Source organism: Macrotis lagotis, chromosome 5, assembly GCF_037893015.1.
Source record: "Macrotis lagotis isolate mMagLag1 chromosome 5, bilby.v1.9.chrom.fasta, whole genome shotgun sequence".
Classification (NCBI taxonomy): Eukaryota; Metazoa; Chordata; class Mammalia; order Peramelemorphia; family Peramelidae; genus Macrotis; species Macrotis lagotis.
Genome location: NC_133662.1, coordinates 126,047,947 through 126,075,600, shown reverse-complemented (window position 1 = coordinate 126,075,600; position 27,654 = coordinate 126,047,947). Strand labels below are relative to the sequence as shown.

Sequence of the window (27,654 nt, the reverse complement as noted above, 5' to 3'; positions counted from 1 at the left end):
CTATTGTTTGATAATTCCAAAGATGCCAGTGTCTTGAATAAAAAATCATTCTTTGATTAAAATAAATACTGGAAGAACTAGAAGATAGTGTGGCAGATATAGGCACAGACCAACATCTCACTTCCTATGCCAAGATAACATTGAAATGGGTGGTGACTCATTCTTTTATTTATTTTTTTTGGCAAGGCAATGGGGTTAAGTGACTTGCCCAGGGTCATACATCTAGGTAATTATTAAGTGTCTGAAGTTGGATTTGGACTCAGATTCTCCTGATGCCAGGGCTGGTGCTCTATCTACTGCACCACCTAGCTGCCTCAGATGGGTGCATGAGTCAGACATAAAAGGTAATATTTTGAATCAATTAGGAGGACAACAAATAGTTTACCTGTCAAATCAATGGAAAGGGGAAGAGTTTAATACCAAAGAAGAGATAGAGAACATTATAAAAAATAAGAAAAGGAAACTAGATATTTTGATTACTTTAAATCAAAAAGGGTTTTGCAAAAATAAAGCCTCTCTAATGTTGATCATTTTCCTTTTTTGTCATCTTAGCCAATCTGCTACTTGTGAGATGGCACTTCATAGCTGTTTTAATTTGCATTTCTCTATTATTAATGATTTGGAGCACTTCTCATATGATTATATGAAGTTTTAATTCCTGCAACTGAAAATTGCCTGTTCAAATCCAAATCCAAATACTTATGTGTGTGTGTATATATATGTATATATATATACATATATGTATATGTATATATATATACATATATATATGTATGCATCTATATGCATTTAACAATTGGGGAATGACTTATAATATTATAAATTTCATTCAGTTCTCATATATTACAAATGAGTCCTTTATCAGAAACACTAAATATAAACATTGTTTCCCAGCTTTATTTTCCTTCTAATTGTGACACGATTGGTTTTATTAGTACAAAATCTCTTTAATTTCATATAGTCAAAAATCATCCATTTTGCAATTTAGAATGTACCCTATTTCTTGTTTGGACCTAAATTTCTTCCCCTCTGTACATCTGGCAGATAGAATATTTCTTTATCTATTAATAGGACTATGGTATTGCCCTTTATGTCTAAATTTTGTAACCATGTTGTCCTTTTTTTTTTGGTAATGGGGTATGAGATGTGTGTCTCTGCATAGTTTTTGCCTTACTATTTTTCAATTTTCCAAACAATATTCGTCAAATAGTGAATTCTTATCCCAGAGGCTAATATATTTGCGATTGTCAAACCATAGATTACTAGTCATTTACTATTGTCTCTTTTTCACTATCCTAATTCATTGCTCCATTATTCTATTTGTTAACCAGTACCAGACAGTTCTGATGACAGTCACTTTGTAGTATAGTTTTCAATCTAGTAGAGCAAAGTCACCTTTCTTTAGAATTTTTTTTTGTTTTGTTTATTTTAAGGATTTTGCAAGGCAAATGGGGTTAAGTGGCTTGCCCAAGGCCACACAGCTAGGTAACTATTAAGTGTCTGAGACCAGATTTGAACTCAGGTACTCCTGACTCCAGGGCCTGTGCTCTATCCACTGCTCCACCTAGCCACCCCCTAGAATATTTTTTTTTACCAATTTCCTTGATATTCTTGACCTTTAATTGCTCCAGATGAATTTTGCTTCTTGCTTGGTAAAAATAGTTATTTGGTGGTTTTATTGGGATGTCACTAAATAAGTAATTTAATTTGTGTAGAATTGTCATTTTTATTATATTAGCTCAATCCAGCCATGAGCAATTGACATTTTTCCATTTGCTTAGATCTGATATTTTTCTGTGAAATGTGTTTTTTATTTGTGTTCATACAATTTCTAGGCTTCTCTTGGTGAGAAATTCTCAAAAAAAGTATTTTATTTGTATGCAGTTACTTTAAATGGAATGTATCTTTCTATCTCTAGCACTTGGGCTATGTTGTACATATATATAGAAATGCTGATGATTTATGTATGTTTATTTTCTATCCTGCTACTCTGTTGAATTTACAAGTTTTTTCAAGTGGATATTTGGATGATTTTCTTGGAATTTCTAAGTATGCAGTCATATAATCTGCAAGGTGTGAAAGTTTTTTTTTCCCATTGCGTATTCTAGTTCCTTCAATTTCTTTGTCTTCTCTAATTGGTAAAGGTAATATTTCTAATACCATATTGATTAGCTATTGTGGTAATGGGCATCCTTGATCTCATTGGAAATGCTCCTATTTTATCCCCATTACATGTAATATTTGTTGATAGTTTTGGATAGATACTGTTTAAACTCTATTCATTCCTTTACTCTAGTGCTTTTAATAGGAATGGATGCCATATTTTGTCAAAGGCATTTTCAGCAACTATTGAGATGATCATATGTTTTCTGTTGGTTTTGTTATTGATATATTCAATTAAGTTGAGTGTTTCCCTAATATTGAATCACTCCTGTCTACCCAGTATAAATCCTACCTGATCAATATGTAATATCCTAATAATAATTTTATATAATGTCTTTGCTAATATTTTACTTAAGACTTTTGCATCAATGTTCATTAGGGGATTGGTCTATAATTTTCTTTGTCTGTTTTGGTTCTTACTGGTTTAGTCATCAACATCATATTGGTGTCATAAAAGGAGTTTGTAGAATTCTTTTTTTGTTTTAAAATAGTTTATGCAAAATTGGAATTAATTATTCCTTAAATGTTTGGTAGAATTGCCTTATAAATCTATCTGAACATGGAGACTTTTTCTTAAGGATTTTATTGATCGGTTCTTAAATTTCTTTTACAGAAATGGGGTTAAGTATTTTATTTTCTATTATGTTGATCTCGGTGGTTGGTATATTTGTAAATGTTGATTCATTTCTCTCAAGTTATCAAATTTATTGGCATATAGTTTGGGAAAATAACTTAATTATCTTTTTTAATTTCCTCTTCATTGGTAATGAGTTCACTCTTTTCATTTTTGATACTTTTTTTTTTTGAGTGGCTCCAAAGCTTACTTTATTTTTTCTTAGCCTGTACTATAGACCATGCCGCAGGCTCCTTTTCTGGGGGAAACCCGAGGATGAAGTCTTCCGGCAACCACTCTGGAGTGATCCCAGCTAACTGATCAGCATAAGTGCCCAGAGTCCATAACTTTTCCAATTCATAAGTTTCTTGGGTGTCGGGAAGCATGAAATGAATCACCATGCTGCCAAAATCCACACACAGCCAATCATCTGCATCCTTCCCTTCAATTCAAACATAAGCATCACTTTTGGATTTCAGGAATTTATGCCCCTTCACCACGTACTGGGCCATAGCCTGCAAGTGTCTCGTGGAGGCTCCACTCACAACCACAAAGTAATCCGTGTATTTCAGTTCTGGAGAAATCTGGATCACACAAATGTCTTTTGCATTTTCTTGCCTCAGGAGAGACACAAGCAGGTAGATGTCAAATTTGGGTCCAGTGTGACCTGCCGCGGGCCGCTCCGCCCGGCCGGGGGCCTGGTCCGGCTGCGCCGCCCCGGAGCTCCGGAGCGTCCACGGCCGAGCGAGGCCCCGAGCAGGCGGCGGCCGAGACCCGGGCCAGCCCGCCCCGGCGCGGGGCTGCAGCAGCGGCAGGAGACGCCTCCAGCAGCGGGCCCCCGCGCCCAGGCCCGACCCCCCCATTTTTGATACTGTTAATGAATTTTTTCCTTTCTTTTTTTTTAAAATCAGATTTTTCTAAAGGTTTATCCATATTACTGTTTTTTTTTCATAAAAAAGCTAGTTTTATTTATTAGATTCATGGTTTATTGCTTTCAATTTTATTAATCTTTTCTCTGATTTTCAGAATTTTTAATTTGGCATTTAATTGAAGATCTTTAATTTGTTATTTTTCTGCCTTTTTAGTTGCATACTCAATTCATTCATCTCCTCTTACTCTATTCTATTTATGTAAGAATTTAGAGAGATATTTCCCCTAAAAATGACTTTGCATCCCATAAATTTGGGTATGATATCTCATTGCTATCACTTTCTTTTATGAGATGATTTGAATATTTCTATGATTTATCTTGATCCACCCATTCATTAAAATTAGATCATTTAGGTTTCAATTAATTTTTGGTTTTTCTGTCATGGTCCTTTATTACATGCAATTATTATTGATTCATCATCTGAAAAATATGCCTTTATTATTTCTGCCTTTCTGTATTTAAATGTAAGGTTTTTATGCCCTAGTAAAGGTCAATTTTGGTTTAGGTGTCATTTACTATAGAGAAAAATATATTCTTTTTTATCCCTGTTGTTTTCTCCAGAAAATTAAAGTAGTTCAAAGGAAAGATGAGATACTTAAGTTTAGAATAAATCCCACTTTGAATATTGTGCCTGACCTGTGACAGAGCATACTGCGTTTATATGGTTCTGATTAGACAAAGTTGTATTACATACTTTCTCAACCATAATGATATCATTTTGGTCTGATTTGATAAAAAAAAGAACAAGAACCAACCATACCAATATACTCTAAGCACAATCTCTTCAACTATATTCAGCCCTTTAACACTCCTAAGAAAAATCCAATTCTCAAAGGTTACAAGTGTTAACTTTCCTTGTGGTTTTATATACAATTTAATGTTTTTGATTAACATTTGCTCCCCCCTTTCTGTTTACATTTTTATGCATCCCTTGAGTCTTGTATTTGAAGACTGAATTCTCTGTGCATTTTTGGTCTTTTTATCAGGAAATTTTGGAAGTCCACTATTTCATTGAGCATCCATTTTTTTCCCCCTGACAAAATATGCTGAATTTTGCAAGGTGGTAAATTCTTGCTTGCAATCCAAGATCCTTTGTCCTCTAAAATATCATATTCCAGGTCCTTTGATACTTTGAACTTCATCACTGTTTCTTATGTGCCCATTCACATATTTTTTAAATATTTAAATGTTTGTTAAGAGATCTAGGACTTTTCTCTTTGCCATCTTAACTGAAGTTTCAGTGTCTACTCAGAGGAATAAATTTGTTTAAGACAAAGACATATAATATCATTTAAAATATTGCTGGAAGTCATTGGGAACATTTAAAAACACTCTAGGAAAGCAAATCAAAGTCTTTCTTAGTATCTATCATAGAATAGCTTTTAAAGTTCTGGTGTCATTAATTTTTTTTTGAGTTATTATTCCAAGCTTCACCAAGGCTAAACTTTTCTGTATTATTTATTTTGGTTGGCTGGACATTAAACTCTTGTACCAACAGGGTAGGAGGGCTATAAAGAAAGAAGATAGCTCTTGACAAGTTCCAATAAATTGTGTAAATGAAGACAACTTTTTTTTTTATATTCAACATATTTTTAAACAACTATGTTCTTTTTAAAGTTAGACTGAATCAGTAGAGTATAGTTCTAGCTTTCAAATTTAAGGAAGTTTATACCCCCTCCAAACACCCCAAAACTTTGACTCTAAGTTAGTTGTCTTCACATAGCTACAAGTATAGCAAATAAATTTACTAAAAACCAAGATATAAAATTAAAACCCCAAAAGTTCCAGGTTTATACTTAGAATCCCTGAGTTAACTTCAATGAGATTCCAGTTGCATCATCAAAATGTACACAACCTATAATCCATAACTAAAATTCTGGCTTTAAATGTTCCTCCTAAGAACATCATAATTCAGTTCAACAAACCTTTGATGTCGATGCTATTATGGTCTACATTTTACAAATGGGAAAATTAAAAGTAGGAGAAGTTAAGTGACTTGCCCAAGGTTATCCAATCTAAATGGTGATCTGAACTCAGTTGTTCCTGACTTTAAGGATAGTAGCCTTCTGTGCTGCACCAACTAGCTGCTATTCAGTAAGAGTAAGGAAAAAATCCTTCAGTTCTAATCCAAAACTTTAAATTAATTAGTTAATCATTGTATAATGTTGTGGTCTGAAAATACTGGTTGTTATGGAGAAAAGTATGCAGAAGATCAATTCATGAATTCATAAGATTTCATTGATTAGAGATGGTCTTGGCAATGCACTCCACATTCATTATCCCACCCTCTCCCAAATAATAACTTGTGAAAGAACTTTCCCCAAAAAAACTCCATTATGTCATTTTCTGAAACTTCTGAAATTTCAGTTGCAGAAGTGATACCTAAATTCCTAACTGAGTGGTAAAAAAACTTATTATTATAAATTAAGCCATGCTTATTCAGTGGAGGAGGAAAACCAAATATATCAATAAAATAGATAATTAAACTACACAAAAATTAAAAAAAAAAACTTTACCCAATTCCATAAGCATCCAAGAAAACTCTTTTCCTTCCCTGGACATCATTATAGTTTTCCAGACCTATCAATACCCTGGAAGTGAAGGTATCTTGCAGAGGAGAAATACTTATAGCCACTAGACTAGAGAATTGATGATTCATGGACCTCTAAGGAAATATGTAAATTTGGTATTCTATGTTGAGATCTATCCCTTTTTTGATACTTAGTTTTTGATACAAGTTCCACCTAATCCAGAACGTTCTCTCTATTTCAATAACTCCTCTATCTGCTGCAGACATGCTCCTTCATTGGCTGATTTTTGATAATATCTTTCAGCTCATCTTTCCTTGTTTCCAGGTTACCTCCACTTTTTACTGCTCTTTCATTTAAAGATTATTGAAGAGTATAATTCTGGATTTAAATTAAATATTGTATAATTCAATTAAAAAGCATTATCCATTATATTCTAGACATATGTATATGTATATATATATATATATACATATATACACAGAAAGATATATAAGTACGAAGACAAAAATCACTAATTGCAATGAATTTATATTTTAATTGAGAAGTTGACGAATAATGTTTTTAAAAATATGCACAGCATAAATATAAAGTGAATAAACACACATATAGAGAAAAAGTAGTTAAATACAAGGATGTCTGGAAAGGAAACCAGTAACAGAAGGGGGTATCAGGATATGAAGATAATAATGCATAGTATTAAAGGGGGAAAAGAAATATGGACAGATTAAATTCTTGTTTATAAAAGAGGCTATATTTTCTATTTAAAGAATTAGCCATGAGGGTAAAGGAAACAGAGATGTTGGGAGGTCCATAGTATTCTCTTTTTGGTTACACCCATTAAAAGTACAATTGTGTTTGATCTGGCTTTTATTCTCTGATTGGTTATCTCTTACACTTATAATAATCTATTTTTTCTAAACTATAGAAAAAAACATATCTCTGATTCCATTGGACTTCAATTTATATATTTTATAATTGTTCTTAAGAATGAATGCTCCTGGAAATCAATATGGAACTATGCCCAAAGAGCAATAAAACTTCATAGCCTTTGACCCAGCAATTCCAAATCTAGGCTATATCCTGAAGAAATTATAAAAAATGAGAAAAGTCCTACATGTTGCAAAATGTTCATAGCAGCTCTTTTTGAAGTGGCAAAGGATTGGAAACTGAGGGGATGCCCTTTAATAGGGGAATAGCTAAACAAGTTATGGTCCATGAAGACTATGGAATATTATTGTTCTATAAAAAATCATTAATGGTCAGGCTCTAGAGAAGCATGGAATGACTTGCAGGATCTGATGCTGAGCAAAGGGAGTGGAAACAAGAGAAAATGTACATATTAACAATAACATTGTGAGATGATCGACCTTAATGAAAACAGCTCCTCTCAGTAGTTCAGAGAGCTAGGACAACGGATATGGACAATGATATCATTATCCAGAGGAAGAAAAACAAAGTAAGCAACACAGAACAAACCAAAAAAAAAAAAAAAAAACCCAAAATTAGCCCTTCTTAGTCTTATGAAAATGTTATTAAAAATTATCACTTATGTATCTCTTTCCCTTAATCCAAATTCCTTAAACTGAAAATGACTAATTTGTAAACATGTTTATCAACAATATGTATATTCAATGCTAACCTGACTGCTTCCCACTGAGAGAAGTGGAGGGTGGAAAGAAATTTTATAATTTAAAAATCTGGATGTGCATAAGGATAAAAATTAATTAATTACTCAATTAATTAAAAAAATGAATGAATGCCCCTCATAGAATCTATATATATATGTGTAAAAACAAACATAAACAAAAAGTTCCACTAATCATGTTTTAAATCTTAGTAATTCATTATCAAAAATGTTTTTCAAATGTGATAGAGGGCACTAATCTATTTTATTCTATTTATCATTACTTAAATCATTTGTCAAAAATGAAATTTGAAACTTATAAACTTACCCCAAATTTCTAATGCATAATTTTTGGAGAAAAGGAAAATTTTGAATTACCAAATGATATTTTTAAAATTCTACAACTTAAGATTTTTTGTTTCTCATAGTAATGGGTTCATTTATCTTAATTTTAAAATGAATAGAATATTTTCCATCTTCTGCCCAGATTTTTTTCCCATATTCCTTTTTTTTCCCTTCTAACTTGACATCAAATGGCATATATAATTTTATTAGGTTTCAATGACATTATCTCTAAATACATTTTAAAAGCTTAAGATTTTTATTCCTATGAATTTCCTGGATGCAAATATTACTTGGGTAAAAGGAGAAACATTTTTAAAAATTGTTGTTTTTACAGTGACACTGATGAATGATGGAATTCAAATTCCTCAGGAATAAATAATATCTTTATTGTCTTAAATAATTGAAAGAAACTATATAAATATACACAAATGTGTATAATTAAGAAATACCTTGAATTCAGAAAAGTGTTCAATTAAATTATAAAATGTAGGCAAAGATTTCCCTGAATAATGTGACTTGTGTAAGTCTTCATTGAGTTGAAGTAAAGATTGGAAAGCTAATGTTGACTTTTAAGCACTATTTGAACCCCTGGGCAAGTTCATATTTATCTAATATTTTTCCCTCTTTAATTGGGCATGAATTAACCACATCCTAGTGTGCTTTATATTAATATTATCTATCAAATATGATCATTTACTAAATTCATTGTAAAACACTCTCGTTTAACTCCCATATTTTAGTCATCATTTTCAGCTTCAAGCATGTATTTGACATATATTACATGTTATGTTCTGGATAGTGGTGGGCGAAAGAATTAATAAACATTTATTGCTTTTATTGGTGCCAGGTAATGTTCTACTCAATGGGTAGAGTCAAAAGACTGACCTTGCTATCAAGAACTTCACAGTCTTTTGGGGGAGATAACAAGCAACCAAATTCCCCCCCCCCCCCCCCGCTGCCGCACACACACACACATGAATTAATAGTACTAATATTAGCAAGAGTTGGGAGAGGTTTCATATAGAAGGCAAGCTTTAGTTTGGACTTGGAGGAAACTAGAGAAGCCAACAGGTAGAAATGATGATGACATCAATGTTTCAGTTCTGAATGATTAGAAGAATGATGATACCAATAGGGAAAGAAGAAAACAGGAGGAGAAGCATTAAAAAGATTTCCATTTTTACCACTAGAACTGGACTACTATTCTATGGATAAACTTGATTTTTATGATGATTTTATTCTTTCTAGTCTACCAGGATCTTAGAAATCTGTTTCAAATCTCCAAGTCACCATCAGATCAAAAAATGACAGGGAAAGAGGAAGAGTACCTTCAAAGGTGGATTGATGAATTTGGCTATATATTAGAAATATTAGACTCCCCAAGCACTTTATGATACTGATTGGTGAAGAATAAAGATGATTTCTTTTAGAACTCCCAGATAAACATTCTAATTAATTGAGATAAAAAAGGGAAGAAAAGTAAGTGAAAAGAGAGTCCAACAAACAATAATTCTGAAGGAAATAGAGAAAAGCCCCTTTCTCAAATTCTTAAAATATTTTCCAGTGCTCAAGTCTCACTCCTCTACATAAGTAGCCATGTGCTTTTAAGGAACCACATAGCAAAGAAAAAAAATATATCCATTGTTTGTAACAAAGTTCTGATTGATTAATTCTGTTGTCAGTTTAGGGCAAAACATCTCTTATTATGAGATCTATGAACTTAAAAAAATACTTTGATAACCATATTTCAGTATGATTGATCTGATTGCTATTTTATTTCATTCATTTATGGGCTTCACCAGCCTGCCAGAGGGTTTCATAATACAAAACTATGTCTAACATATGTCCTAGGTATAGAAAACAGATTAATCTTCACTCTGTACCTTTTAAAATGAGAATTTCATGATTTAGAGTGTCTTGAATCTATGATAGAAAACAGTTAAAAATTTGACAGTATATGTCTTCATATTTATGTTGACCATTCTTTTACTTTCACAAGATATTTAAGTCATTCAATGGAGTGCTAGACTTGACCTCAGGAAGACATGAATTAGATTTTTATTTCAGATACTAATAAGTCACTTAACCTTTTCCAGATTCACTTTGCTCAACTGTATAATAGGGACAATCATAGCAATAATCTCAACTTATTTGCATAGATAAAATGATGAAGAGAATAAAATCTTATAATTTTATTTCAAAATAATATTGGGGGTAGTTAGGTGGCATAGGAGAGAGAGAGAGAGAGAGAGAGAGAGAGAGAGAGAGAGAGAGAGAGAGAGAATGAGAGAGAGAGAGAATGAGAATATGCTGAACCTATAGTCCTAAAGATTTGTCTTTTTGAGTATAACTTTGACCTCAGCCTCTTCGTAACTATATGAATCTGGGCAAGTCACTCAATCCTGGGTGCCTGCTCCTAAAATGAGCATGAGAAGGAAGTGGCAAAACATGCCAGTATCTTTGCTAAGAAACTTCAAATGGGGTCATGAAGAATCAGGTATGACTGAAAAAGACTGGCAATATTGGGGAAAGAGAGATGAAGAAAAGAAAAGAGGGTCTGGAGAATCCAGTTCATCCCTATAAGAAGGTGGGAATGCAAGGTCCCCATTCTCTATCTGGTCTAGTAGGATAGAATCCCCATAGAAACTAAAAATCTTTACCCTTTCCTATTCTTTATTCAGTGGATTTTTTAATCCCCCCATAAGGAGATACTGGATTCAGGATGATTATCAGATATATATATTTTTTACATTTATGCAATGTTATCTTTACTTATAGTAACATCAGTGAGGGGAGGATCAATCATATCAGTTCCTAGGACCACAGGCATCAGTAAGATCTTTTAGAAAAATTGTCCTTGGATGTAGCAATATACCACACCAATCTTCCACAGATGTCTGAGTTGCATTCAATTTTAACACAAGGGCAGTTTCCTGAGACAAATGTCATTCAATTCAATTCAACAAGCATTTATAAAGCATCCACTATGTAATAAGTATTTTTAGGTGTTCAAGATAAAACATTAAAAACAAAATAGCTCCTACGTATAAATAGAACAGAAAACATGAACAAAATGAAAATTATGTGTACAAATATATAAAAGTAAATATGTATATGTATATATGTGTATCTAGCTACAGAAATCTATACTTATGTGTATGCAATAGCTATAAGTATATACATAATGCACACATGTACATATATGCATTGTGTTGAGCATGAAAAGAACTAAAATATGCTAATATGCGAGCTTTTAAAAAGTATGGAATTGCTATAACTTTCTTAACTTTTCTTTTTCTTCTTAATAATCCTATCACCACATTCTAACCTTAATTCCTCATCATCAGTAAAAGAAGGGAAGAAAAATAAATCCCTTGTGTCAGGGTTTCTCACATAAATTTTGATTATCTTTTAGTTTGATGATAAAAAAAGAACCCATTGAAGCTTCTTGAGTAGAAATGAGTTTGAAAGCAGATATGAACAAGAAGGATGTTTTAATAGTGAGGAAAGAGAGTATTGGGACCTGGAAAAATATCTCATATATCTATAATTTGTTCAGACATTCCCTAACCAATTGACAATAACTATAGTTATAAAATTTTACTATCACAAAGAGTTTTACTATTAATTTTTTATTATATAGGCATATATTTATACATATGTATGTACATACTGCCCAATTTTAGAGTTTCTAGGCCAAAGGATGTGAACAACTTAGTAAAATAATTTCATTGTCCCATAATATATTCTAGTACAGTCAAATCAATTTATAATTCCACTAACAAGTTATTACTTTGCCTGTCTTTCCACAAGGCTTTCATCATATTCTTTCTCTAGAATTAATGTCAAAATAATTTTGGTACTTTGGAATGAATTGTGGATTACTCAATGTTAAAATAATGGAGAAGTGATACACAAATGTTTATCTTGCCTTAATTTAACAAACATATGACTCGCAACATAACCCAAGTTTGATGAATTCATCACTATTAAATATAATTTCTCAATAAATTCATGGGACATGAGATTCAATAAATTTTACTGGAGCCCAGATGCTCCTTAGGCATCTTATAGCTGCTTCTTTGAGTCTTTTTGACTGGGAGATGAGAAACACCATCAGCAATCTGAGTGGAAATAACATGTAGTGAATTAAACTTAAATTGAGACTGCCAGGTCTGCATAAATTCTGGCAGTGATGTGTCATCATCATTCTTAGAGCATTGACCAAGGGTTCCATTTTTATTGGACCAAGCACAAAGTGTTTATGCTTTCCTGGAGCGTTTTGATCAATATCATTGCTAGACTGTAATCGTTTTCCCCCAAGATGAGAAATGGATATTAAAATAAGTGCCTCACAGTTTCAGGGGCCTCTCTTTTCAAGAAAAAGGTATTTGGTAACCAGGTGATAATATTCTGTGCCAAGCTAGTTCTCTGTTGATATTATCTATTATAGTCTTTAAGTTATTATTACTTTTTTCGCAATGCTGAGTAATAAGAAAAATAAAAAAGTCAGCTATCCTATAAACAGAAAGTTATATGTAGTTTCAAATCACCTTAATTTTCATTCAAAATCACATGAGATTATAGATCAAACAAATATCCGAATTGATAATGATACATTCACAGTTTTGATTTGTGTACAAAATTTTGCCCCATTTGATCTTCTTCTTGAGTTTTCAGTCATTTTGACAGATATATGTGATCATCTGAAATGCAATATATATAAACTGAAATTTGCATTTGTCAGTACTCTTTAAAATATGACATATCCACCATACTCTTTGATTTATTGAACTCAATTAACAGAATGATAAATATGTGTAAGTATACACATACCACACACACACAAATATATGTTTGTATATATATATATATATATATATATATATATATATATATATAATGATTGAATTTTTGATGAAATTTGTTATACTTGATATGCAAGTTTATCTTGTGACCCTTCATCCAAGTCAATATTCTGAGTGAGGAATTCACCCATGTTGGGCATATACTATTTGTCGCAGGTACTTAAAATGCTTTTCCAATTGATTTAAATTTAAACGAAAATGTACTTTATTAGATCAAAATACAAGGCTCCAGGCAAATATGTTGGAATATTCTTTCCTAGCCAAGAATCCATCATAATTACAGCTTAATTTGTGGTCCATAACTCAAAATCACATTTTCAAATGCCATTTTATTAACAGTTGCTCACCTCACCAATCTACTTTACTTCCTCATTTGGAGCATCTAATTTTAACCAGAGATAATGATGAAAACAACACAGGTAGTTCTATTTAGGACTAGGTTGAAATGAAATGAATTACTCAGAAGTCACTCAAAATGAACAAAAGATTTTTTTTGTTATAAAGAGGCTATACTTCATTGATTGATAAACCCTGAATGTTACAGCTGAATGCAGGTCTCCTACCTTTGAATTGGTTATAGTGTTCTATCAGTCAAGCATCAAATTGAAGCTAAAATCCTTGAGACTATTTTGTAGGTAGGAGACCAGGAAGGTATAGAAATAGCCTGAGTTTTAAGTCACAAATGAAGTATTCTTTTTTTTTTCTTGTAGACTTTTATTAAAGAGAAAACCATTTTCTCCTGAGATAAGTATCTTGCATATTTGGAATGACAAGAAATATGTGAAAGATTCAAAAGTTGAGTAGTCTAGATTTTTATCTTTTAATTTCCTCCTTTGTAAAATAAGGGGGATGGATGACATAGTTCCTTACTATCTTTCTTATTTCTTTTTTATTATTATTTAAATATTTTGCTTTTACAACACACAATGATAATTTCTAACAATTATTTTGGCAAAATTTTGAGCTTTAAAAATTTTCCCATATTCATTAGGGAAATTGGTCTATAACTTTCTCTATTTTGGTTTATATTTTAACGCCATATTGTGTCATAGAAAGAATTAGGCAGAGTTCCTTCTTCACCTATTTTTTTAAAATAGTTTATATAGAATTGGAACTAATTGTTCCTTTAATGTTTGATAGAATTCATTTGTGAATCCATCTGGCTCTAGAGATTTTTTTAGGTAATTCATTGATGTCTTGTTGAATATCTTTTTCTGAGATAACATTATTTAAGTATTTAATTTTATCTTCTTTTAACTTGGGCAATTTATATTTTTGTAACTATTTGTCTATTTCATTTATATTATCAAATCTTTTGACATAGTTTGGCAAAATTGTTCCAATTTATTACTTTAATTTTCTTTTCATTGGGGTGAATTCACCTTTTCCCATATTTGATACTAGTAATTTGTTTTTTTCTTTCTTATTTTATTCAAATTAACCAAAAGTTTATGTATTTTATGTTTTGTCATTAAAGCAACTCATTTTATGTTAAATAGTTTTTTCTTTCAATTTTATTAATTTCACCTTTAATTTTATGAATGTCTAATTTAATATTTGATTAGGGATTTTTAATGTGTTCTTTTTCTAACTTTTTAGTTGCATGGTTAGTTTTCCTCTTTCTCTATTTTATTCAAGTAAGCATTTAGATATTTAATATGTCCCCTAATGACTGCTTTGGCTGTATCCTATAAATTTTGGTATATTGTCTTGTTATTGTCACTGCCTTGGAAAAAAATCATTAATTCTTTCTATGATTTGTACTTTGATCCACTCATTCTTTAAAATTAGGTAATTTAGTTTCTAATTAGTTTTCTCTCTCTCCTCTCTCTCTCTCTCTCTGATCCTTTATTACATGTGACATTTTTTACATCATGGTCTGAAAAAAAGGTTTTTATGACCATATGCATGATCATTGCTTGTCCAGGTGCCATATACCTTAGGGAAAAAAAGGATATTCCTTTCTATCCCCATTCAATTTTTTCCAGAGGTCTATCATATATAAATTTACTGACATTCTATTCACTTCCTTAATGTCCTTATTATTTTATTTATTGTTTATATTTATTTAGTTCTGTAAGAAGGAAGTTGAGGACCCCTCCAATATAGTTTTGCTGTCTATGTCTTTCTGTAATTTAACTTCATTGTTTATTTTTTTTTAGCTTTTAGGAGGATATAGTTTCTTTTCTCATCTCTGTTAATGAGATCTATTTTTACAGATGCTTTGTCCAAGATAAGGATTGCTATCCCTGCCTGTTTCCACTTCATATGAAGCATAATATATTCTGCTCCATTCTTTTATTTTTACTCTTTATGCATGTATCACTGTTTTTTTCCTTTAAATTTATTTATTAATTTCCATCTATATGCCTTCCTTCCCACTCCCCTCTCCTCAGTGGTGAACAGTCAGATTAGCATTTTACATACATATTTTGATAAACACTTACATCTTAATATTTCAGTCAGAGGAATTAGGATTAAGGGAAAGAGATACATAAGAGATCATTAATGTTTGGCTTTTTCAAGGCAATGGGGTTAAGTGACTTTCCCAAGGTCATGCAGCTAGGTAATTATTATTAAGTATATGAGGGGAGATTTGAACTCATGTACTTCTGACTCCAAGGCCAGTGCTCTATCCACTGCACCACCTTTTTGCCCTTGATAAGAGATAATTTTTATAGCATTCATCAGATTATTGAAGGTTGTTTTATTTTTGTGTGTTTTGTTTCATTTTGTTTTTCTTCCTCTGGATGGGGATAATGTGCTCCATAGCCAATCTAATACAACTTTCCTAGTTCTCTGAACTGCTGAGAGGAGCTGCTTCCATCAAGATTATTCATCTCACAATGGTGTTGTTGATGTGTACATTGTTCTTTATTCTGCTCCCTTCACTCAGAATCAGATTCCATAAATCATATCATACTTCTCTAGAGTCTGACCATTTATGGTTTCTTTAAGAACAAAAGTATTCCATAGTATTCATGTGCCATAACTTGTTTAGGTATTCCCCAATTGAAGGGCATCTCCTCAATTTCCAAATTTTTGCCACTACAAAACGGCTGCTATGAATATTTTGGAACATGTAGGACTTTTCTCTTATTCTATAATTTCTTCTGGATATAGACCTATAATTGCAACTGCTGGGTCAAAAAGTATGAAGAGTTTTATTTCTTTATGGGTATAGTTCCATATTGGCTCTCTAAAAATGTTGGATTCAATCTCAATTCCAACACCAATGCATTATGTCCTAATCTTCCCACAGTCTCTCCAATATTGATCATTTTCCCTTTTTCTCATCTTGGCCAGTCTAATAGGTGGGAGATGATACTTTATTGTTGTTTTAATTTAATCGCATTTCTCTACTCAATAATGATTTGGAAAATTTTTTTCATATAAATACATATAACTGTAATTTCTTCATTTGAAAACTATCTGTACATATTCTTTGACCATTTCTCAATTGGGGAGTGATTCGTGACCTTATAAATCTGCTGCAATTCTCTATATGTTTTAGAAATAAGACCTTTATCAGAACTCCTAGTTGTAAAGATTGGTTCCCAGTTTTCTGTTTTCCTTGTAATTTTGGCACCATTGATTTTATTAATGGGAAAATGTTTTTCATTTAATATAGTCAAAAGCATTCATTTTGGCATTTATGATGTTCACCAAGTCTTGTTTTGTCACAACTTCATCCCCTTTCCCTAGATCTGAGAGAGAGAGAGAGAGAGAGAGAGAGAGAGAGAGAGAGAGAGAGAGAGAGAATATTTCTTGGTCTATTAATTTATCTATGCTACCATTCTTTATGTCTAAATCCTGGACCCATTTTGAACTTATTTGGGTACAGGGTGTAAGATGTAGATCTAGGCCTAGCTTTTGCCATACTATTTTCCAGTTTTCCCAAAAATCTTTTCAAATAGAGAGTTCTTATGCTAGAAACTGATGTCTTTGGGTTTGTCACAAAGAAGTTTGCTGTAGTCATTTACTGTGGTTTTATTTCATCCTATCTTAATCCACTGATCCATTACTCTAATTCTTAACCAGTACCAAGCAGTTTTGATGATTGCCGTTTTATAGTATACTTTTAGATCTGGTAGAGCTAGGCCACCTTTCTTTACATTTTTTTTATCATTTCCCTTGCTATTCTTGACCTTTTGTTGCTCCAGATGAATTTTGTTATTATTTTTCCTACCTCAGTAAAGTAGTTATTTGGTGGTAAGATTAGTATGGTACTGAATAAATAATTTAATTTGATTATCATTTTTATTATATTAGTTTGACCTAATCATTAGCATTTGATATTTTTCCAATTATTTAGATCTTACTTTATTTGGGTGAGAAAAGCTTTATAAGTTCATTCCTGCAATTTCTGGATTTGTCTTGGGAAGTAGATTCCCAAGTATTCAATGTTATCTGCAGTTACTTTAAATGGAATTTCCTTTTCCATCTCTTGCTCTTGGGCTTTTTTCTTCATATATAGCAGTTCTAATGATTTATTTGTATTTATTTTATACCCTTCTACTTTGTAATTTTGTTAATTGTTTTAAGGAGGTTTTTAGATGATTTTTCTTGGGTACTCTAACTATACCATCATATCATCTGCAAAGGGTGAAAGCTTTACTTCCCCATTGCCAATTCTGATTCCTTAAATTTCTTTTCTTCTCTTATTGCAACTACTAGCATTTCTAATACTATATTGAATAGTAATGGCGATAATTGTTTAACCCCTGATTTTATTGGAAATGCTCTGAGTTTATTCCATTACAAATAATATTTGTTGATGCTTTAGATGGATACTATTTATTATTTTAAGGAAAATTTCATTTATTCCTAAACTTTCTAGTGTCTTTAATAGTAATGAATGTTGTATATTATGAAAGGCTTTTCCAGAGTCTATTGAGAATATCATATGATTTCTGTTGGTTTTGCTATTGGTATGTTCAATTATGTTGAGTGTTTTCCTAATATCGAACCATCCCTGCCTACCTGGTATAAATCCTACCTGATCATGGTATATTATCCTAGTAATACCTTGCTGCAGTCTCATTGCTAAAATTTTATTTAAGATTTTTGCTTCAATATCCATTAGGGAGATTGGTACATACTTTTCTTTTTCTGTTTTGTTTCTTCTTCATTTAGGTGTCAGCACCATTTTGGTGTCATAAAAGGAGTTTGGTAGAACTCCTTCCTCTTTTATTTTTAAGTAGTTTATATAGAATATGAATGAATTGTTCCATAAATGTTTTGTAGAATTCATTTGTAAATCCATCTATATCTGGAGACTTTTTCTTAGGGAGTTTATTGATGGTTTCTGTAATTTCTTTATCTGACATAGGGTTATTTAAGTATTTTATTTCCTCTTCTGTTAATTTGGGCAGTTTGTATTTTTGTAAATATTAATCCATTTCACTCAGGTTATCCAATTTATTGGCATACAGTTTGTCAAAGTAGTTCCAAATTATATCTTTAATTTTCTCCTCATTTGTGGTTAGTTTACCCTTTTTCATTTTTGATACTGGTAATTTGGTTATTTCAGGTGTGTTTCTTGTAAGTAGCATATTGGGTGATTCTACTATCCATTTCTGCTATCCCACTTCCCTTTTGTGGGAGAGTCCATTCCATTCCAATCACATTTACAGTTATAAGTATTAACTCTTTATTGCCCTCCATATTATCTCCCCTCCATTTGTAATTTTCCCATTCTTTCACCTTAGCAATGCTCCCAGTATTTTTCTACTGAATACAGTATTCCCCCACATATTTATCCCCTTCTCTCCACCCTCCTCTCTTCTTTCCCATTTCCCTTTTCCCCTACTTTGCCTCCCTTCTATCTATCAGTCCCTCCTTATCTCCTTTCTCCCTTTCCCCTCCTAATACTTGAAAGGTAAGATAAATTTCTAATTCAACTGAGTGTATTAAGGCAAATCTGATGAGAATAAGATTCAGGCAGTTCTCACTTCTCCCTTCTTCCACTCTATTGGAATAGGTCCTTTGCACCTGTTTATGCTATATAATTTACCCCATTCAACTTCCCCCTCCCCCCCATCTCTTTACTGTCCCACCTTTTAAGTTAATATCTTTAAATCATTCCATTCATGTCTTGGACATATCATGAGTATACATAACTTCTAAATATATTCCCTCCAATAGAATTATAATTCTAAAGACTTATTATGATAATCTTCCAGATAGTGATATAGCCAGTTTAAATTTATTGGATAATGGTTTTTTTCCTTTTCCCTGTTTACCTTTTCATGTATCTTTTGAGCCCCCTCTTTGAAGATCAAATATTCTATTAAGCGCTTGTGTTTTCATGAGGAAAGATTGAGAGCTACCTATTTCATTAAATGTCCATCTTTTCCCCTTGAAGAGAAGGTTAACTTTTGCTGGATAGTGAATTATTAGCTATAATCCAAATTCCCTTGCTTTCCAGATTATTATATTCCAGGCCCTTTGAACCCTTAATGTTGATGCAGCCAGGTTTTGTGTACTCATGACTGTGACTCCTTGGTTTTTGAATAGTTTCTTTCTGGTTGCTTGCATGATTTTCTCCTTTTTCTGAAAATTCTGGAGTTAGGCCACGATAGTCCTTGGTGTTTTCATTTTGGAATCCCCCTTTTTTGGGGGGATGAATGAATTCTTTCAATGAATATTTTGCCCTCTGGTTCCAGAATATTAAGGCAGTGCTCCTGAACTATTTCCTGAAGTATGATATGGAGTCCAAGTTTTTTGGTCTATGATTTTCAAATAGTTCTATGATTCTTAAAGTGACTATCCTAGATCTATTTTCCAGGTCATTTTTTACCAATGAAGTATTTTACATTTTCTTCTTTTTTATTCTGTTTAGAAAATTCTTTTTATCTTAAGATGTCATTAGTATATACAAATTCCAATCTTTTTTAGAGTACTTTCTTCATTTTATCTTTTACATCTCCTTTTCCAACTGATCAGTTCTATTTTTGAAGCAATTGTTATCTTTTTCCATTTGCCAATTGTGTTTTTGAGAAAATTAATATTTCACATTTGTACAATTGTATTTTAAAGTATTTGTTTTATTCTAGCATTTTTTTGTTGTAAGATGTTAAGTTTCTCTTTCATAGTGTTAATTTTCTTTTACATTTCTATCCCAATTTTTTCCATTTGACTTTTAAAGTCCTTTCTGACCTCTTCTATGAAGTCTCTCTGGTCTGAAGTATATTCTCCTCTGAAGATTACATAGAGTTCTCCTTCTATCTCCTTTTCAGAGCTAGTATCCTTATCTCCATGCTAACATTTAATAGACCCAGGTTTGCTCTGGTCTTTCTTCATTTTGGCCCTTTCCTTAGGATTTTATGTTAGGAAAGGGGCCGGTTTGCAGACCTTCAGTGTTGGTAGACTATAGTGCTCACTCACTGTGATTAGGGACTCCAGGTTATTATTCAGTGGACCCACCAGTAAGGAGCCAGAAGCATTTTTCTAGATTGTCTGTGTTGAAGGTGTCAGAGCCTTACTTCCTAGACTTAAGAATGGGTCTGTGCTGTCCTCATACAATCTGGGATAGCCTGTTAGAGTTAGAAATGCCAGGGCCTTTTTCTGGAAAATCAATCCTGGGTCCATGCCTGGGCCCTGGGGAAAGATGCAAACATCTGGATCTTTTTCTGTGTTTGTACTCAGGAAAATCAGGCCTTCTCATAGGGATTCTGGGGGCTCTGCTGAGAATACCAGGGCTCTGCTGCATACATGACGATTAGTGAGTTGGGCCTTCCAGACCAACCAAGCTGTGTAGAAGGGTGTCTTGTGCAGCGTCAAAAGAGCTCTTTACATATGCCCACCCACACACAGCAAAGGCTTCCACTGGTGTACTTTGTTTCCTGGCCTCACTCTGCCAAACATGCTCTGCTCTGGGTCTCTGCTCTCTGCCCCAGGATAACTACATTCCCCTGGGACAGACCTTGCTGGAAGATGCTTCTTTCTCTTCTTCTGTGGGTTCTATTGATCCAAAATTTGACAAGAGAGTTGATTCACTTTGGTTCTAAGGGAAAAGCCAGGAAATCTTAAAACCATGCCTGACTTTTCTCTGCCACCTTGGCTGGAAGTCTCTTCCCTAATTGACTCTTGAAAATTGCTTCCATGCCTTTTAAAGAAAAACTAACATAAATTGCACTAGACTGGATGAAAGGTGGCACTCTACTTGATAAACCTACCTAAGCCTTTTTATTCAATACTTGTCATTACACATATGTTTGGATGTACTTCCAGACTCAAAATAGTAGCTCCTTCTATCTGTGTTTCACCTCATTATAGAATTTATTGACTTCAAAAATGTTGTATTAGTATTGGTATTATACCTCTTGTTATTGGAAAGAATTCGAAGTGAGAGGAGAGGGTTCAGATTTTTCTTAATTTTTCTTTTTCATATTGAAAAAAATAAGATAATTGAAAGATGGTTTGAGTAATCAGGGAGAAAAAATGCTTATTGTTTAAATGCTTTTCAGAGTTAGTAGAGAGATAGATATTGAAGCCACTTCCATTGAAAAGAGGGCAGGGAATTCCTGGGAGGAGCCAAGATGATTGCAGAAAATTCCTGAAGCTTTTCCTAAGCCAACTTTGGTTGAAGTCTCTAAATATACATTAAAGAGATAGAATCCATAAAAAAAAAACCCAGAGAAATAACCATGGAGAAATTTCAGAACAGGTCCATTTCATGAGATTAAAAGAGAAGTGCAGCCCACTGTAGGCAACAAAGCTGAGAAGCCAGGGAGAAGTTCTTAATCACAGTGCAGCTCAGGTCCCAGCTCAGCAGGACTGTTGTGCAACAGACCAGAAGTGAGGGTTCCAAACCCAGCTCAAATGCCTAGTAAAAATACTAAGCCAGAAGCTCTGATGCAGCAAACTGAAATGGATTGGGCTACCATAGCACAGGGAAGAATCCATGAGCATCTAAAATGCCAGAGTCCAAAACTAGGGACAGATCTCTATCCTCCAACACAAAAAGCTTGGTATTATACTATCAGAAGTCTAGCTCCATTATCATAATAAGCAAAATAAAAAAACACACAAGCAAACAAAAAGAAAACTAACCATGGAAAGCTACTCTTTTATTAGAAAAGATGAAAACACCATCTCAGAAGAGGAAAGAAGTGTCAGGGTGTCAACATATGAAGTATCAAAGGAGATTATGAATTGAACTCAAATCCAAAAAGATCTTTTTGGAGAGGTCAAAAAAGAATTTTAAAAAACCAAAGAAGAGAAGAAGGAAAATGGAGAAAAGAAATGAGAGTCATGTAAGAAAATTATGAAAAATTGTCTGATTAAAACAATATATTTAAAAGTAAAATTGGCCAAATGGAAATAAAGAAAAAACTCCTTTAAAAATAAAATGGATAAACTGGAAAAGGAAACCAACTCATCAAAATATAATACTGACCAAATAGAAAAGGAAAACAACTCCTTTAAAAGTAAAATCAGGGATGGCTAGGTGGCGCAGTGTATAGAGCACTGACTCTGGAGTTAGGATTACCTGAGGTCAAATCCCACTTAAGACCATTGCTTTGTAAAAACTAAAAAAAAGTAAAATCAACCAACTGGAAAAGGAAAAACAAAAACTAATTGAGGAAAGTTCATCAAACACAACAAAAATTTGAGGCAAATAGAAGAAAATATAAAGTCACTCTTAGAAAAGCAAGCAACCTGGAAAATAGATGGAAAAGAGATAATTTATGAATTTTGTAATTTCAGTTCTTCTCAAAACCACAATCAAAAAAAAGAGCCTGGTCAATATCTTTCAGAAAATTATCTAGGAAAACTGTCCTAATATTCTAGAACAAGAAGATAAAATAATCCTTAAATGAATACATTGATAACCTCCAGAAAGGGTTTTCAAAAAAAAAAATACAAGGAATAATGTAGATAAATTTCAAGATTATCAGCTAAAGGAGAAAATACTTCAAGCTGCCAGAAAGAAACAATTTAAATATCAGGGAGTCATAGTTAGGATTATGCATGACTTGTCAGTTTCAACATTAAGGTACTGGAGAGCTAGAAAATGATATCTAAATCTTTGTTTTTGTTTTTTTATTTTAATTTTTTTGAATTCTACAATTTTTCCCCAACATTGCTTCCCTCATTCTACCTCCCACAGAACGCAGTCTGATAGGCTTTACATTGTTTCCATACTATACATTGATCAAAATTGAATGTGTTGAGAGAAAAATCATATCATTAAGGAAAAAGTAAAATATAAGAGATAGCAAAATTACATAACACAAAAGATAACTTTTGAAATTAAAGGCAACAATCTTTTGTCTTTGCTTAAACTCCAAAGTTTTTTCTTTGGATACAGATGGTATTCTCCATCACAGATACACTAAAATTGTCCCTGATTATTGCACTGATGAAATGAGTAAATCCATATTGTTGCTATAGTGTACAACGTTCTGGTTCTGCTCATCTTGCTCATATCAGTTCATGCAAGTCTTTCCTGAATTCTTATTGGATAGCAGTTTTTTATTTTCCCTATGTTTACCTTTTCATGTGTCTCTTGAGTTTCCTGTTTGAAGTCCAAATTTTCTATTTAGCCCTGGTCTTTTCATCAGGAAAAATTGGAAGTCTCCTATTTCATTAAAAGTCCATCTTTTCTCCTAGAAGAAAAGGCTTGGTTTTTCCAGATAGTGAATTCTTGGCTGCATTCCAAGCTCCCTTGCTTTTCAGATTATCATATTCCAGACCCTTTGATCCCTTAATGTTGATGCACCCAGATCCTGTGTAATGCTTACTGTGACACCTTGGTATATAAATTGTGTGTTTCTAGCTGCTTGCAGGATTTTTCTCTTTTATGTAATAGTTCTGGAATTTGGCCACAATATTCCTTGGGGTTTTCATTTTTGGGATCCATTTCCAGAGGGAAGAGATGTATTTGTTTTAAGGTTTTTTGCAAGGCAAATGGGTTTAAGTGGCTTGCCCAAGGCCACACAGCTAGGTAATTATTAAGTGTCTGAGACCAGATTTGAACCCAGGTATTTCTGAATCCAGGGCTGGTGCTTTATCCACTACACCACCTAGCCACCCTGAGATGTATTTTTTCCAATAACTATTTTGCCCTATGATTCCATGATATCAGGGCAAGTTTCCATTACTAAATCCTTTATTACTGAATCCAGGACTTTTCATCTGCAGTGTTTTCAGGAAGCCCAGTGGTCCTTCAGTTGGCTCTCCTGGATCTAATCTAGGTGTCAGTGGTTTTGCCAATGAGGTATTTTACATTTTCTTCTTTATTTTTTGATTTTTTGGTTTTATTTAATAGATTCTTGTTTTCTCAAATCGTCATTAATTTGCAAAGATTCCATTCTTTTTTAATAGAAGAATTTTCATCATTTACCTTTTGCAACTCCTTTTCCAATTGGTAAATTGTATTTTCTGCTTTTTGCCCCTGGCTCATCCACACTGCCATGAAACAGTCATTTTTGGGAGATACTCTTCTCCTAGCTTCTTTTTCCAGGGATTTGTCAATCAGAATTCTATTAACAGACTTGATTCATATTAGTTCTGAGAAAAAGCAAGGAGACCTTATCACAGTGCCTTCTCTGCACCATTTTGCATGGAAGTCTTGTTATCTAAATCTTAATAATTCTGGCAAAGGCAAATGAGTCATAGATGAATCTAGAATATAGGAAGTGATCACCCTAATAGAGATGATAAATTAGTAAACAGTTATTATAGTACCTTTATTGAAATTTATTTATTCTATAGTGAAACAGGATTTGTAAATATACTTACAAATGGGTGAGAAAATTTGTCTTTTAAAAATATACTTTTATTGTGAAAAATATAATATGGAATTAGAAAAAAGTACTTTTGTTAATTTATGAAAAGTGGACGGAAATTTAAGAATTTTATAAAGTTATAAACAAGGGATAAAGAAAGGTTTTATTATTTTATTTTTAATTGACTTCAGAATGTCAAGTAGACATAAATCATCCATTTTCAGAATGGCGGTGACAAAATAGAGAAAAGAAAGGAAAACATTCAAAACTCATAAAACACAACTTGTGACAAAGGATACTCTCTTCTCCAGTCACATTTTCCAAGCAGTTATGCCTGATAGTTTCTGCTTTTTTCTCATGATTCACAGAGTTGTGAAATCAGGAAGTCTATTCAAATCAAAACAAAGTTTATTATCTGTTGTCATGTAAATTTGGTTTCAAAATGGACAAAATTACAACCATTAGAGTTTATATCTAAGAAGACTGAAAATCTAAAATTAATAAGAGGATTAATATCTTAATTCACCTTTTAGACAACCTTAGTATGATTGTGTGTATGGATAGTTTTGGTGGTGGTGGTGGTGATGATGATGATGATGATGATGATGATGATGATGATGATGATGATAATGAAGATGACAATGATGATAATGGATGGTGAGACAGACTCAGGTTAAGGCAGACTTGTGTTTAAGCCTCACTCTGGGCAAATGTTTATATCCTAGTAGCCCAGCAACAAATATCAGAGAATTCTATATTATAGAAAGTATAGTTACAGTTTTTAAAACAATGGATTATGGGAAGGGAAAATAATTCAATAGATTAGAAGACTGTTTCACGAGTCAAGAAGACTTGGATTCAAATTTTATGTCTAATTCATGAAAACTAGTTGAGTATAGCTTGAATGGTTTCACTCTCAGAGCCTCCTGGAAAATCTTTGAGTTTAAATTAGTTATGTTGCAACTCTGTATGAGTATAGGAAGTTTTTACAGATCTATACCACTACCCAATACTCCCAATATAAAGAATTGGGGTATGGGACAAATCAATTTCAATTATTAGGAAAGTCAAATGAAAGATGATATTATTGCAATGAATGACCCCTGATTCTCCTGGTTTCCTAGTAATCTAAGCTCCTCACTCAGAATACCAGGGGTATCAAAGAGTGAGAAGTAGTATTTGTTTTGGAGTACTCAGATTGTCTCAAACTACACATGCTTTAAAGTATATTATAAAATTATTGCTCATGAATAAATTATAAAATAGAAAGCACACAGAGTATGTTTGAACTTTAGAGAACTATCTTAATTCATGAGCATTAATTTTTTTAGTGTCATCCTCAAAAGCCAGAATATTATTTGGCACAAGTGTAGAGAGTCCCTGTGCTAACAGCCTTTTAATCTGCTCAAATGGCCCTGGTCCTTTTTCAATAGGAACAGAGGTCTTTCTTTTTTTCACTCAATGCTCATGATACCAGATGTGCTTCAATCTGTAGCCAAGTGTCTTCCATAAAAGTAAATGAAAATTAAGTTAGAGACACAGTCGTCACTATCTTCAGCAAAAGGGAAAGTCCTTCATGAAAAAAAGTGTCAGAAATGGACAAAAGCAGGGCTGTGATTTATGTAAGTCAAGTAACCATATAAGACTAATTCATTTATCTTTCTACAAAACCTTTTCCCTTTATTATTTCTTTTCTTATTTTTTGTTAAAAGGAAAAGTAGACATTGAGAAAGAACGCAATGAAAGGTGGAGAAAAGAATGTTAGTTTAAAAGGAAGACAAATCTTTCCTGTCTTGATGGGAAGGACTTCTTACTGTGATTTTGTTTAATTCTGACTCTTATACTCAGTCAGGAATTCTAAGGAAACTAAGTGATTATATTTTAATTATGGCCTACTTTGCAAAGAGCAACTAGATTGGCAGAACTCCATGGACTTAATAAGTGGCTGCGCCTTCTGAAGTGTTTTCAGGTTAGGCATGCTTATTGCACACATATTCAATGAGTATTTGAAATTAAAGTAGCTTCCTGTATGAATAGGCTAAGTGAGGATCAATTCAAGTTTCTTCATTTCTCCCTGAGTGCAGTCTTCAAAGGTAAAAATCAAAATGACATAATGCTTCATTGGAGATGCAGAGATTTGGTAATTCAGAATATGACTTCAGTGGCAATAGTGGGTTCTATACTATTAAAGGATATATTAGCCAACTGGAGGCTCATACCATTAAATTGAATGTGCATTTATTTAGTAGTCACTGTGTCTAAGATGCTGGAGATACAAAAGTAAGATTAGATAATAGGCTTTTTTCCCCCCAAGAAGTTAACTATCATGGGTAGATAACATGCATACTAAAGGCAAAATATTAGTGTTTAAATATGGAGAGATTAAAGATATTTTTATAAGAAATATTAGTTAAGAAAAATCATTTCATTTAAGGACAAAGAAAAAGTTATGGAAGAGATGAGTTCTTGAATAGGACGATGACAGAAGTGGAGGATGTAAATAGACAGAAAGAGAGGCAATTAATTATTCTGGGCTTAGGGAAGGAGTATGGAAGTGTATGGAACTAGGAGATATCAGAATAAGAACAGAATGCAAATAACTGTTCAGTTTAACTGAAAGATATAATATGTGTGAAGGGGAGACCACTTTGGATCTTCTTTAAATCAATCGGGTTATGGCTCTTCTGAAGAGACTCTTCAGTCAGAGTGTAGGGAAAAGAAGGAATACAAATTTGTATTATTCAAATTTATTAGCAATTCTATTAAAACAATTGTTGAGGGTGGAACCAAGATGACTGCAGGAGAATATCCTTTCCTAGGAGCACACTCCAAAATATTTAA

At 32.8% G+C, this 27,654-nt stretch overlaps 1 pseudogene; it reads right to left on the bottom strand.

Annotated features, from left to right (window-relative positions):
• Positions 1-2,988: 2,988 nt before the first annotated feature.
• Positions 2,989-3,639, bottom strand: LOC141487864 (mitochondrial assembly of ribosomal large subunit protein 1 pseudogene; annotated as a pseudogene).
• Between the last annotated feature and the right edge of the window lie 24,015 nt (positions 3,640-27,654).